The 15,379-nt window shown below is 38.5% G+C and overlaps 1 protein-coding gene across 1 annotated transcript in view; it reads right to left on the reverse strand.

Annotated features, from left to right (window-relative positions):
• DBX2 (developing brain homeobox 2) overlaps window positions 1–15,379 on the reverse strand; it is a 28,957-nt gene that overhangs the window by 12,474 nt on the left and 1,104 nt on the right. The window lies entirely within an intron of this gene.

Here is a 15,379-nt window from a genome sequence, read left to right on the forward strand (position 1 = left end):
ACACTAATTTCAGAATTACAAAAGACTGAGATGGAGAAGACCTATTAGATCATCTTGTCCATCTCCCTGAAAATGCAGGCCTATTCCTTCCAGTACATTTGCTAATGCTTTGTTCACTATAGTTTTCACAGTCCCAAGTGAGGGGATTTCACTGCTTTCTTTGGGAGACTATTCTACAGCCAAATATGTCTTGCTGTTAGAGAGTATTCCCTGTCAGTCAGCCTAAATTATCTATTTCTGAATCACAGCCTATTAGTCCTCACTGTACCCCAGGCACCACACTTCCTTGGTGTTTAAATCATGCAAATATCTAATCTGTGGGCTATCATGCCCTCCCCACCCTAGGCCATGCTATATCTATTTAAGGTTTTTATCTTTATAAGTCATTCCCTCCTGTCCCGTGATCTTTTTTGTTGCTTAGTCCTGAATTCCCTCTAATTTCTTAATATCTTCTTGAGAACATGGTGTCCAGAATGCCCTTGCAATATTATACTCCCATCACCTGGATATATCACAACTGAATATATCATCACTTCAGAGAAGTGGGTAGCATACTCCTGCATATAGAGTTCTCTCCATTCACTAAACCTTTCTGCTTCTATATATGACTTGTAAACACAAAAGGCCTGCTCCTTTTATGTCTATGTCCTTTTATGTCTATTGAAGTAAATGTTAAAATTCCCATTGACTTCAATGGGAGCAGCATCAGAAACTAAAACACAATCCTGCCTTATAAAACCTGAAATAATCTATGCAGTTGCATGAAAGCTGAGGACAGCACCTGATTCTGCTGGGATTCTGCCATCATGCAAAAAGAGAAGATCTCTAAAGGCCTGCTCTCAAGTCCAACAAAGTCAGTGGGAATCTTTCCTTTGACTTCAGTGGTCTTTTGATCAGGCCCAAAAACTGCCTCTCTGTTGTATTTGTGATGACGCACCCAGAAATAAGATGCAGATGACATCCTTCCACAGATCTCAAACAGGTGGCTTCTGGGGCTGTTTTTTTAGATTAATCTATTCCAGACCTTGTGGGATAAACAATGGCCCTGAGATTCCTTAGATGTATAGCCAATGGTCATTAAACATCTTTAAATCTTTCAACTATGAGAAATCTACATGCAAATTCTTAGAGACACTGGGCCAGATTTTCAGGAGGTGTACATCAGTGTAGTTCCATTGAAATCATTGTGTGGGAACTACACAGACTGACATCAGCTCAGGCTCAGGTCCATTATGTAGATGTATAACACTCCCTGGGGGACCACGGGTCCATAAAAACATAGAATCATAGACTATCAGAGTTGGAAGGGACCTCAGGAGGTCATCTAGTCCAACCCCCCTGCTCAAAGAAGGACCAATCCCCAACTAAATCATCCCAGCCAGGGTTTTGTCGAGCCTGACCTTAAAAACCTCTAAGGAAGGAGATTCCACCACCTCCCTAGGTAACCCATTCCAGTGCTTCACCAGCCTCCTAGTGAAAGAGTTTTTCCTAATATCCAACCTAAACCTCTCGCACTGCAACTTGAGACCATTACTCCTTGTTCTGTCATCTGGTACCACTGAGAACAGTCTAGATCCATCCTCTTTCGAACCCCCTTTCAGGTAGTTGAAAGCAGCTATCAAATCCCCCTCATTCTTCTCTTCTGCAGACTAAACAGTCCCATGGATGGTTTATCTTGATTCAAACAAGTACATTTTTATGTATGACAGATATAGTAAATAGTTTTCACTTCATTTTATTAAACTTTTTTCAAGTACCATGTGTGAAACAATATAATAGAATGGAAACTGTCTGCGCAAAATGATGCAATACATATTGGTCAGGTTCATTTAGTCCTGAATTTTATGCAGCATGACTGTAACTGTAGCTATCACGTAAAACATATATTGGATATAAGGATGGGAAAAATATTATATACATTTTATTTCCTTGTCATATACGAAATGGTAAATCAATCCATTTGTTGGTCAAGCAATTTCAACCAAACATTTTTTAGTCCTTACATAAGGCCAAAAACAGCTGCAATGCCGGCTGGTAGCTAGGAAACCTGGGGTTTTTTTGATAGCCTGAATTAAGCATATGGTAGCCATAAAACTGCTAATGTACAGACCCATCTGTGAATTAAACATTAACCTTGGGCCAATCCTGCAAATCTTTACTCATGTGTCTACTCCTCTCTCCCCTTAGCATTCCCATAGAATTAAATGGGACAATGTGCAGGACTAAGCAGCACTATACATAGGTGTAAGGGTTGCAGGTTTTGTCACACAGATCATGAAACTCAAAAGTCAGAATAAGGAATAAATTCCACTGCCCTGATTACATATGAAAGAGCTCAAAAATTATTGTATGAGCTCTTTTCTTGAAAGTGACAGTACCTGGTCCTAAATCTCCCAGGATTTAGTATTTGAAACGATGATACATTCTTGTTACACTGTAACAGGATGGTGAATACAAAATATAATTAATAATGCTTATTTATATTCAGCTTTATAAACCCAAAGCATTTTACAAAAACTAAGCAATTAAATATACTGTAGTATACTTACACGTGTAAACTGAACCTTAGCATTCAGCAAAGGGTAATGCTTAGACATTATCTCAGACACTGACATTCTAAAATGTTTTCCAAATCTGAAAACAAAATAGTTCTAAAAAACTGAAAATTCTGCCATACTAGAAACTCATGTCTACAATGCAGACAAAAGTCCCAAAACACAGTCCTTTCCGTAGTCAAGTTTCTAAGTACAATTCACGTGAAATGAGTTTAGATTAAATCATTATGAAATTCTAAAGTGACTTGTTTTCAAGGGGTTTCTGGGGTAGGGTATTTGTTTAGAACTCTAGCACTTTGAAACACATTAGGAAGTACTCTAGGCCCTAATTCTACAATTCACTGTGTTGGATCTATATGGAGTCCTAATTCTTTCAGCTGCAGCATTGAGACTCTCCTTTCTGCACGATTAAAGACCTAGATAAACGTATTTGAAAATATACCTTTCCAAAATATTAGACATGAATAAATAATTCATCTGATAAATTTAGCCTCTTTTTCTGCCCATGGAGTAGATACTAAAAAAATGTGATTTCCTCACATTTATTCATTCTTCAAAATAATTAAAACACATTTTCAATACACAGAGTTTAACTCTATAGAATAATCATGAACACTTCTCTGCAAATATCCAATAGTGGATAGTCCAGGGGAATTGGTTAGTTGTGATTGGCCAAATAAGTCACACAGTGTTGTTTCTGTTCACAGATTGGATGAATGTTCAAGTCTAAGGGACCAGAGCAGCACACACCATGGTCATTAGAGGTGATCAATCCCAAGACTTTTTCAGCACCAAAAGTACAAGCTTTCACCACTTGACCTAAAGGTGAACTTCCTGTCCACGAGACAGTAGCAGATTGCCGAGTTGCTGAAATCTGCCACCAGAGGGAATCACAATCACATGCACTTGGCTAGTGTATTGTGCAAGCTCTACTCCTGGGGGAATTCTGCACCAAAAAAATAAAAATTCAGTGCCAAAAAAAAATTTTGGCGCATATTTTAAAATACTGAAAAATTCTGCAAATTTTGTCAAAATAACACTATATAATCACACCAATTTCAATTATTTTAGTAATTTATTTCAAAATACCTGTCAGCAAGTATGTCTGTGACAATACAGACACACACAAAAATTCTCCCAGGAGTAGAAAGTTAAAGAAACCCTTATGACAACCCAGTTCATGTTTCTCTGCCCCCTCTCCCCGCCCCCCCCACCCCTGAGCCCAGCTGCAGGGCCTCCCTAGTCCAGATACCCGCACCCCCTCCAGAGCCCAGCTGTGGGACACCACCTTGCCCAGATACTTGCATTCCCTTCCCTCAGAGCCCAGCCGCAGGGCCCCCCCACAACCCAGACAGCCGCCCCCTCCTCATCCAGAGCTCAGCCATGCCCCTGCTGCCCGGACACCAGCCCCTCTGTCTCCCTCTGGATCCCTGGCCTCTGAGGGGTAAACAGCTTGATGCTGGGTCCCAGACTTGTGTGGAGTTTCCTGCATGCCGCTGTATCCTTCCCTCAGGGTGTGTGGGGAACTGCAGCTGCCAGGGACCCTCTAGCTTCATCCCATTCCCCCAGGCAGTGTCTTCTATGTATGAGCTGGGCTCTGCCGCATCCACTGGCCCCTAGTGGCATCCCATTTCTGTGGGGAAAAGGAAATTCTGCACACATTATTTTCTGTAAAATTCTGCTTTGGGCAGTGGTGCAGAATTCCCTGAGGAGTAAAGCTGTTCTGATGCATTTACTGTTGCAAATTTAAATTTGGGTTTCTGTGAATATTCACACATGCTTTTCTTTCCATGAATATTGAGGTCAATAAAACTTGATGTTCGGACAGCAAACATAAAAGCAATGCATGTTTGGCAGAAATAGATCTATTTAAAAATGTGAGCAAATATTCCTCAAAAGTATTTTGCAATTCTTTTTAAAAAAAAAAACACCCAAAAAAGTATTTTAAAATCCTGCATAGAAAGTTAATGGAAATAATTATGTTTTCATTTTTATTTTATTAGTTTTCAGTAGGACTTTCAAAAATTAGCCAGTTAGACAATGTAAAAGAAAAAAAAAGATACATCACCCAAAAGGGGTTGAAATATGCAAGTAGCAAAATGATCTTTCCCTTGTAGCCACAAAAATCAGGCAGATGTTAAGGACACACCTAAGGTTAGGTGACAACATCTGAGCTTTTTTCATATTTGTAAGCTCCTTATCACCTTTGGCGCTTATGCACATTTTTTGCACATTTCTCTATGTATTCTTTATCTTGGGGACAATCTATATGGCAAGAAGGGTGCACTGGAAGCATGCCATGTGGGCAGGCTTTGGTCAATGGCATAGCTGGCATGGATTTCACATATGGGAACTAGAACCACTTCTGTGCCAATATTAGGTACTCTGCAAATTTTAACACCACATGTAGACTGCAGAACAATAGAACATATAGATTTTGTGGCATGGTTTAGGCAAACAGTCTCAGCGCTGTCTGCTGATACTCATGAAGCTACCGCTTTTAGCGCATTAGAGACCAATCACGTCCATTAGAGTAGCTGTGCTAGAGTGTGGCCAGACGTCTGAAGGAAAGGAAACCTCCAGCTCAAGCCACAAAGCAGCTGTCGCAATGCTCTGCGGAAGCTATTTCTATCTATTGGCTGAAATTAGGATTGCCAATAGGCCCTTATTACAATGGACATCCTTTTTTTTTTTTTTTTTTTAATCTCTGTGTAACAAGATCAGGAGTTGCAGAGTGCTGTAAAAAGCAGCAAGAAATATCCTTGGTGAATGTAGGTGAGTACTACTTAATAAATAATCAAATTTAAAAAATAAACTAACTAAATTAAATTAAATAAATAATATTAGGAGGAGGGGTGAGGTGGTGGTACTAAGAAAACAGTCTCTTATTTTTGAAATGCAATGTTGGCAATTCCTTTTACACAGCCTAAACAGAAGATCTACATAGTGGTGGATCCATTGGCTTTGTCGCCAGGCCCATCCTGCCCTTGTTTTTCTCCCGCATGCTACCTATGTACGGCTGTGCCAGGGCTCCCTGCTGCTTATCTATTGTCTTATTGTGACACTAGAGTTCTCAGTGGGAATGTTCCTCCTGCCCACTCCTCACCCACTCTCTCTCTTGCTCACACAGGCACCCATGTACAACAGCAAAAAAATATCCTTCTCTTGTAACTACTAAGGACATCATAAGAGGCAAAACAACAGAATTCAGCCATAAATGGACTGACAGATTTTTCTTGTATTCTTCATAAAATGTCTTTGTTTAAAAAGAATTCCCTGAACCCCAGTGAAATTGGGGTTATGTGGTACAACTGATTAAAGAACTTGCCTTTTGCTGCCGCAGACCTGATTTAAAATCCTGCCTTGGGCTACAACTGAAAGTAAAGGAGTCTCACCATGTGCAACTGAAATGCACCTGTTATTCTAGTCCTGGGTCTCTCTTGGTCAAAACTTGCCAATTAGGCTTAAAAATCATGAGATTTTAATAATAATAATAAATATTGGATTATTTTTATTTGCCTTGTTTTAAGCCTTTATGGTTCATGTTTGCAAGCTTTTCGTTGCAACCACAAGAGCTAGTATTTACACCTGTTAAAACGAAAACTGAGATTCTCAGCATAATCTCATGACTTCGGGAACTGGGGCTTTAGGAAAAACACCAAATATCACAAGACTCATGATAAAATGGTGAGATCTGGCAACACTGTAAATGTTGTATAACAACCTAGGTAGACCAGCATAATTTGGTAATATACAGAAATAGGCATCCTGTTGCTGGGAGAATTGTGGGAGTAAGGACTGCAGGATCAGGCCCTTTCCTATTTAAAACCCACTCTCCTACCCTAATAAGTAAGTGTCTGATGTTTCAAAAGCCTCCTAGTGTCTAATATATTGGAATATGTTTTCATCCTTAAGGCTGCCAAGGGTTATTAGCCACAAAAGTGCCACTCAGAACAGTTAAAGCAATCGTTAGCTTGCAGAGCTGAGTTCTCCAAGGAAAGTTTCCTGAGGGCCTCATTCAGCAAGCAATACATGCACGGAACCCCCACTGAAATCAATGAGAGTTTTTCAAACAAAAAATCATGGCATGAAATAGCCATAATTTTTCAGTCAGGAATTTAAGCAACTGATGGTGAAATGCTAAGGGAAATTAGAGAGGCTACCAAAATTAAGAACCCAATAATAGTGGGGGATTTCAATTATCCCCATATTGACTGGGAACATTTCACTTCAGGACGAAATGCAGAGATAAAATTTCTCGATACTTTAAATGACTGCTTCATGGAGCAGCTGGTACGGGAACCCACAAGGGGAGAGGCAACTCTAGATTTAATCCTGAGTGGAGCGCAGGAGCTGGTCCAAGAGGTAACTATAGCAGGACCGCTTGCAAATAGTGACCATAATATAATAACATTTAACATCCCTGTGGTGGGAAGAACATCTCAACAGCCCAACACTGTGGCATTTAACTTCAAAAGGGGGAACTATACAAAAATGAGGGGGTTAGTTAAACAAAAGTTAAAAGGTACAGTGACCAAAGTGAAATCCCTGCAAGCTGCATGGGCGCTTTTTAAAGACCATAATAGAGGCTCAACTTCAACGTATACTCCAAATTAAGAAACACAGTAAAAGAACTAAAACAGAGCCACCGTGGCTGAACAACCATGTAAAAGAAGCGGTGAGAGATAAAGACTTCCTTTAAAAAGTGGAAGTCAAATCCTAGTGAGGCAAATAGAAAGGAGCATAAACACTGCCAAATTAAGTGCAAGAGTGTAATAAGAAAAGCCAAAGAGGAGTTTGAAGAACGGCTAGCCAAAAACTCCAAAGGTAATAACAAAATGTTTTTTAAGTACATCAGAAGCAGGAAGCCTGCTAATCAACCAGTGAGGCCCTTTGACGATCGAAATACAAAAGGAGCGCTTAAAGATGATAAAGTCATTGCGGAGAAACTAAATGGATTCTTTGCTTCAGTCTTCACAACTGAGGATGTTAGGGAGATTCCCAAACCTGAGCTGGCTTTTGAAGGTGACAAATCTGAGGAACTGTCATAGATTGAAGTGTCACTAGAAGAGGTTATGGAATTAATTGATAAACTCAACATTAACAAGTCACTGGGACCAGATGGCATTCACTCAAGAGTTCTGAAAGAATTCAAATGTGAAGTTGTGGAACTATTAACTAAGGTTTGTAACCTGTCCTTTAAATCAGCTTCAGTACCCAATGACTGGAAGTTAGCTAATGTAACGCCAATATTTAAAAAGGGCTCTAGAGGTGATTCCGGCAATTACAGACTGGTAAATCTAACATTGGTACCAGGCAAATTAGTCGAAACAATAGTTAAGAATAAAATTGTCAGACACATAGAAAAACAAACTGTTGCGCAATAGTCAACATGGTTTCTGTGAAGGGAAATCGTGTCTTACTAATCTATTAGAGTTCTTTGAAGGGGTCATCAAACATGTGGACAAGGGGGATCCAGTGGACATAGTGTACTTAGATTTCCAGAAAGCCTTTGACAAGTTCCCTCACCAAAGGCTCTTACGTAAATTAAGCTGTCATGGGATAAAAGGGTAGGTCCTTTCATGGATTGAGAACTGGTTAAAAGACAGGGAACAAAGGGTAGGAATTAATGGTAAATTCTCAGAATGGAGAGGGGTAACTAGTGGTGTGCCCCAAGGGTCAGTCCTAGGACCAATCCTATTCAATTTATTCATAAATGATCTGGAGAAAGGGGTAAACAGTGAGGTTGCAAAGTTTGCAGATGATACTAAACTACTCAAGAAAGTTAAGACCAAAGCAGATTGTGAAGAACTTCAAAAAGATCTCACAAAACTAAGTGATTGGGCAACAAAATGGCAAATGAAATTTAATGTGGATAAATATAAAGTAATGCACATTGGAAAAAATAACCCCAACTATACATACAATATGATGGGGGCTAATTTAGCTGCAATGAGTCAGGAAAAAGATCTTGGAGTCATTGCGGATAGTTCTCTGAAGATGTCCACACAGCGTGCAGAGGCGGTCAAAAAAGCAAACAGGATGTTAGAAATCATTAAAAAGGGGATAGAGAATAAGAATGAGAATATATTATTGCCCTCATATAAATCTATGGTATGCCCACATCTTGAATACTGTGTACAGATGTGGTCTCCTCACCTCAAAAAAGATATGTAGTACTAGAAAAGGTTCAGAAAAGGGCAACTAAAATGATTAGGGGTTTGGAGAGGGTCTCATATGAGGAAAGGTTAAAGAGGCTAGGACTCTTCAGCTTGGAAAAGAGGAGACTAAGGGGGGATATGATAGAGGTATATAAAATCATGAGTGATGTTGAGAAAGTGGATACAAAAAAGTTATTTACTTATTCCCATAATACAAGAACTAGGAGTCACCAAATGAAATTAATAGGCAGCAGGTTTAAAACAAATAAAAGGAAGTTCTTCTTCATGCAGCGCACAGTCAACTTGTGGAATTCCTTATCTGAGGAGGTTGTGAAGGCTAGGACTATAACAGTGTTTGAAAGAAAACTGGATAAATTTATGGTCATTAAGTCCATAAATGGCTATTAGCCAGGATGGGTAAAGAATGGTGTCCCTGGCCTCTGTTTGTCAGAGGATGGAGATGGATGGCAAGAGAGTGATCACTTGATCATTGCCTGTTGGGTTCTTTCCCTCTGGGGCACCTGGCATTGGCCACTGTCGGTAGACAGATACTGGGCTAGATGGACCTTCGGTCTGACCCAGTACGGCCATTCTTATGTTCTTAACTTACATGATCAGATTAATCTTTATCCCTTTTCATTCTTCTATTTCTTAATAAACATAAGCATATGCCCTGAGGTTCCTGTTTCAGAAGCATCTCATTGTGCAATATAAAATCCATGTTACAATAACTGATTTCACTAAATTTAGTTAAATGACTAACTCCATCATTTCCCCCCTAAGAACCTGTTTTTTCTCCTACAGACCCAGATCCTTGGCCCTGCTAATGCCGCTTTGTGCTTCTCCAGCAGTGCTTAAACTCTGCTTAAAGGACCAGGTTCAATACCAATCCTTTCCTCAGACTGCAAGGCAGAAGACATGGCCAGACTATCTCTATGCTCTGATGATCTCTGCTGCAATGGGCCCTGGGGGCTATAATTAAACAGCATCATTAGGCTAGCCTGGCAGCCCCAGCATAGGGGGAAAGCAAAGGTAGCATAAAGCCACTTTTGCACCCACTCTACTGCATTATACTGGGTACCTAAAGACCTGCCTTTAGGAACTGGCCCACAGATTGCAAAGGGAGCAAGAAGAGGTCCTGAATAATGTGAACATTAACGTTACATGTACCTAGTCACCACAGAATCCTTTGCATGTCCGGAGAGAATCATGGTTGCAATACTGTGTTTGTGAGAGTCCCTAACTCTTATAACAGAGAGTCTACATTACCTAGTGAGAATCTAGAGAGTTCTGATAGTTAAAAGCACTTGATTCTTTTCTTCTTTTAATTTCAGTGAAAGCTACAGAGTTACATGTCACTTGAGGACACATTCTGATTGTCAGCCAGTTTGGAAGAAATAATTAATAATGCTTTTATTAGTGTAAATCATAAAAGGTGGTATGGACTGAAAAATCATTTAATTTCAGTAAAACATATTTACCAGTGGCTAGATTCTAGAAGGAGTGAAATGTAAATTTGCCACAAGCTTCCTATATGACCTTGAGCAAGTCACTTTATGCCTCAGTTCTCCATCTGAGGAAACGATGGTGCTGGCACTTCCCTATCTTATAAGGGGTTCTGATGATAACTGCATTAAAAACTGTGAGGTACTCAAATACTATGTTAACAGAATCCTGTAAGTACTTTAGCTAGATTTGTGTTAGCATGTGTCTGATTTATTATATACTTATATATGTTCTGTGTATATTTTACTGTAGGTAAAATTCCAATGTGTTCAGTATCCCAGCAAAGTTTGTAATGCAAGCATGCCTGCTGTTGCATTTTATTTATTTATTTCCTTGCAATATATATCAGATGTGCTTATCATTACTCTAGGCACATTACAAAATGTAAAAGCACAGGGCCTGATTTTGGTTACATTTACCCTAGTGAAAATGCATTGTCTCCAATGGATTTGCTGTCATTCTGCACGGTGCGGATTACTTGAGAAGTACACAGCTTTCTAGTGACTAATTTTCACAACTGTCGAGCAACTGCAATGTTCACTGAAATCAATATGAGCTGTGGTCACTTGGCCCTTCTGGAAATTAGGCCATAAGAAAACCTGCCAAACAGACCTCCTAAAAGCCTTCCCAGCCTCAAAACAAACTACATCCCATCAGCCCTTAAAGTGACTCTCTCACTCCAAAAAATGCTTGGGAAAACAAATGAGTGTTGCAGTATAGTCAAAAGGGAACTACACGCAGGTTCTGGTGGACTAGAGGCAGAAGCAAATTCCAAGAGCCAAGGAACACCTTCTCTTACCAGCCCCGTCCAATTTAAAGCAGGACTGATCAGAAGAACCAAGATCTTAAATTTCACCCCCATAGTAACAGATAGTGCATAGCTATAAAGTGCTCCACTGGGTAAAACACTGCCTAGTAAGCATGCCACCAGGTTCTACAACAGCTGTAATTTGTAGTGGTTAGATGGTATAGCCCCACGTAGCACACACTGCAGTAATTCAGTGTTTTAAGAGGTGGCATGATTCTTCACTGCCTTGCACTTTGTGCAGTCATTTAGACTTGTGAGTGCAAAGTGGATGTCAATTTTAATCAGATCAGAAGGGTAGCATTTTATACAGGTGTAAACAACTACACAAAGCAGTGGAGCATCAGGATCAAGCCTATAGTATACGGATTAGGACAAATTCTATCCTCTGATGTTTCAGAGTAAGGTGTAAGAAACCCAGCAGTAGGTGGTTATGGGATAATCTACCTCCAGGGAACCTTCCCTCATAACTCCCAGTAGTTAATGGCTGGCTTATGCCCTGAAAAATGAAGGTTTATATGCCTCCAAAACTCCTCTTTATTGTTTTAATATTTACTGGGATAACTCAAGATACTCTTGTTATTAATATAAATGTTTAGTCCTTTTTAAAATCCTACTAAGTACAAGGTCACAACTATATCCTGTGGTAATGAGTTCCAAAGACTAATTAGGCCTGTCATTCCAGAATTAATGGCCAGGTGTTTAAGCAGTCAGATTCAACAGTTAAAATATTTTTTCTTTACTAATTGTGGTGCAAGAGATCCTCAGCTGGTGTAAACTGACATAACTCCATTGAACTTAATGGGGCTACAACAAGTTTACACCAGTTGAGGATCCCATTGTGTTTGCCTTTACGGTTTAACTTTTATATAATATACTATTTGCACATAATAGTAATAATTAAAAACCAAAATAATTTAAAATAAGCTTAAAGTTCCATAACTCAGTTGCACAACTATATAATCAATACAGCAAAGGCAAGCATTCATTTTAACCCTTCAATGGCCTCATAGCCAGTGAAGGGATGTCTCTTTGAACATTGTTTGCTGTGTGACATATCTCATAGCGTGATGCTTTGTGGATGAGTATTCGTCATCAGCTTTTCACTGGGGACATTTTAGTGCTATTATTAAAGTACACATGGGGCTAAAAATATGGAACTATAAATGTAGACCCTTTGTAACTCACAACAGGAATGAAAAGGCACACGATAAAGCACCGCTGATGGAGAGTAACAATGGCTGAGGCAGTCAATGACCGAGCTCTAATGCAATCAGATGTTGCCGTGGCCAGATGTCACAGATAAAGGGTGTCATCCTGCATCCCTTGCAGGCACCAATGGGAGTTTTATGGTTCAGACAGAAACCAGGATTTGGGTTCTTACACAGTATTAAAAGATTTTATAAATCAAGCCCATTTGTTAATTTTTTTTATAGAAGTTGTGGATACTAGTTATTTTCAGAACTGTAGCAAAAGTTCAGTTTATTCAGATTTTCAGTTTCCAGACTGATTGTGCATTCCTTGCTCCCCTAATACTCCCATTAACCTCACTGGAAGTTTTGGACACATAAGCAATACAAGATTAATACAATATTTATGATACATTTTAGTTTCCCTTCATTGAAAAGTATACTTTTTTCCTTTTAAATATAACTGAATGCTAAGAAATTCTGTGACAGTAACTAGCTCAAAGCATACATAAAGCTGTAAGAGTTCAATTTGTTTTGTCATGATCATTCATTTTAGTTAAGACTTGGGCCAAGATTTTCATCAATACTGGTTTTGAGTGCTGAACCTGAAACAACTTAAAGGGGTCTGATTTTCAGAGGGTGAGTGCCCAGCACTTTCTGAAAATCAGGCCCTTTTAAGTGACCTGCATTGCATATCCAAAAACACAAAATCAGTGGTCACTTTGAAAATTTTGACCTCTGAGAATTATCCTACTAGGATATATAGTAACGCTTCCATGCACATTTACTATGTGAAGAAAAATCTTACAATAAACATTGTGACATTACCCAAGCATATAGCTTTTTAAATGGAACAAAGTAAGTATCCCTAGATACCACATAAAAATCAGTCAGTAAGAATACTACACAGTATAAATCTAGTTAAAACATCTTTATTTTGCTCCTACCATCCTTACTCTGACAAAATTCTTGTCCTTCTAACGGTTGTATCAACAAGAAAAATAACATAAGGGCCTGATTCTGGCACCTTTACTCAGAAATATAGCCCATAATCAAGTGAGTAGTTCCATTGGGATTAGTTTAATGAGAAAGGACTCCTTACTTGAATATGGGGTGTAAAATCCAGCAGTAAAGACCAGTTTCTGAACTAATTTGCAATTATTAAAGTTCAGGGCACCTCCTACAAGGCAACAGCTTCTGCATTTACACTGATGTAACTGAGATCAGAAACTGTCCATATAATGTTTACGGCTTTTTAAAAACATTACTGGGAATTTTGCCTGAGTAAATAAGGAAGGATTGGACCCAGCATTCCTTGTTTCAAGTAATAAGGAACGGATCCTTCAACCCAAGGTTCCTGCTGAAGTAAATGGAAACTTTGAGCTCAAGAGAAACTTGGATCAGGTCCATTGCCACTTGGAGAGTCTCACCCTGCAACCCTTTACTCATTTGAGTATCCAGAACTCATGTCCCCATGGCCTGCTGGCAAGAGTAAGAACTAATCATGCAACTATTTGTAAGACTGGGCACTCAGTAACTTCAACCTAGTTTCTAACAACTAGAAATAGTGATGAGATGATCTTTGGGGAATTCATTTCCTTTTTTAATATAGACAACATTTACTCAAAATCAGGTGAAATGTGCATCCTTTCCCGTTTCCTTAACTGCTTTTAACTGAGTTAGTATAGAGTAAGGGGGAAAAGTAAGTTAAAATAGTTTTAATTTTTTTTTTATTATTTGAACATTTAAACATGCACCCACCTGGCCCAGTCCTGCTAATTTCTTTGAGTAGACTCATTGAAGTCAATGGAACTACAAATAGGAGCTACTTGTAGGATTTCATTTAAAATAAAATAAAAAATATTCCAGAGCATTTTAAAAGAATATACCATGTTTTTTGTTTTTAATTTTAATACACACCATTTGCAGTGCTAGTTTAAGGTTGTACTCCAAGTAATATTTTTGTTTGTTTACTTTGATTTTAAATACTTTTTTTTATTTAAATATACTCCAAGATTCTGAAAATATTTTATTGGTCTAGAACAAGTAGGTATGTTCTAGTGGGAATTTAAATTAATAGATATACATTTAATTCATTATAATGAATTAATTTCTAAACCAGCTTTGAACACTTCCATAACTGGACAAGGTATATATTCCTCAAACCTATTTTTTTTTAATTTCTAACAACAAAATGTACATGCAAAGTAACACACTAAAGAAGCATAATTTGTCTAGAAAAGCTTTATATGTTTCAAACTTGCAGTACAGTTAAACCTGGGCATAACAAATAAAAAACTATGATTGCCAAATAGTACAGCAAAACTTTGCATGGTTCAGATTACTGCCAAGTAGCATTACCAGTTTAAGTGACAAACCTTTCAGTATCTCTATAGTCTAATAAAGCAGTGGCTTTTATTTTAACGTAGAACTGACTATAGTATTAGACATATTTTGCAAACTTCTAATTAAGTTTTTGTGGTGAATTTTGCCTCTAGTGTTTTGTCAGAACTTCAGGAAAATTGTAGCTACATCTCAATTCAATTTCCTTTTGCTACAAAAGGCCCAATCTTGCATCCTTTGTTGTACCTAAGAATCTGATTTTTCTTGTATTTCCTAAACTCAGAAGGAGTTCAGGTCTATCATGTGTGTTTGTTCATGGTTAACCCTCTGATATCATTTCAGATTGCAATCAGTTAGCAGCACTGAAAGATCAATGACTAAGGAAGATTTAAAGTCCTTATTATAGTGTCAAAAATTGTTACACATTTTGCTGTGGTTATTAATCCACAGGCATGCAGGACAGTAACCTTTTTTAATCAGATGTTATATGAGGAAATGGGTCAAATATGACAGATTAATGTTTACTGGTCATTCTGTACTACCCTCTTGAACAAAGAGAAAGACCACAACAGACTTTCTTTCATAACCCTGCCATTCAGAACTGATTTAAAGAACCCTTTGGTCTTGCACAGAGGGAAATTTTCCTTAAAAAGATTTAAACCCCTTTATAGTTGTATATTCTGTCCTATAAACAGCAGATTCAACCTTTTACTTTGAACACAAGGCTCTGTTTTTAATCCATCCTGGTAGACAGTGCTGCAATCAAATCAATATCCAAACTGCCATTGAGATTTCAGTGGGAGCAGAAGCAGCCCAATG

This window comes from Gopherus flavomarginatus, chromosome 1, assembly GCF_025201925.1.
Source record: "Gopherus flavomarginatus isolate rGopFla2 chromosome 1, rGopFla2.mat.asm, whole genome shotgun sequence".
NCBI lineage: Eukaryota > Metazoa > Chordata > Testudines > Testudinidae > Gopherus > Gopherus flavomarginatus.